A 704-nucleotide genomic window follows, 5' to 3' on the forward strand; every position below is an offset into this window, starting at 1 on the left:
TAAATCTCTCTCCTCTCTCCTAGTCTTGAACCCCACCCCCCTTACCCACACCCTTACCCACACCCTTACCCACACCCTTACCCCACCCACCCTTACCCACACCCTACCCACCCCCCCCTTACCCACACCCTACCCGCACCCTACCCACACCCTAACCCACCCCCCCCCTTACCCACACCCTACCCACACCCTACCCACACCCCTACCCAGCACCCTACCCCACCCCTACCCACCCCCCCTTACCCACACCCTACCCACACCCTACCCACCCCCCCCTTACCCTCACCCTACCCGCACCCTACCCGCACCCTACCACCCTACCCCCCCTACCCACACCCTACCCACACCCTACCCACACCCTACCCGCACCCTACCCGCACCCTACCCACACCCCCCTTACCCACACCCTACCCACACCCTACCCACCCCCCCTTACCCACACCCTACCCGCACCCCCCCCTTACCCACACCCTACCCACACCCTACCCACCCCCCCCCCCTACCCGCCCCCTACCCGCCCCCTACCCCGCACCCCTACCCGCACCCCTACCCGCACCCTACCCGCACCCTACCCACCCCCCCCTTACCCACACCCTACCCACACCCTACCCGCACCCTACCCGCACCCTACCCGCACCCTACCCGCACCCTACCGCACCCTACCCGCACCCTACCCGCACCCTACCCGCACCCTACCCGCACCC

The sequence above is a fragment of the Chiloscyllium punctatum genome, chromosome 30 (genome assembly GCF_047496795.1).
Source record: "Chiloscyllium punctatum isolate Juve2018m chromosome 30, sChiPun1.3, whole genome shotgun sequence".
NCBI lineage: Eukaryota > Metazoa > Chordata > Chondrichthyes > Orectolobiformes > Hemiscylliidae > Chiloscyllium > Chiloscyllium punctatum.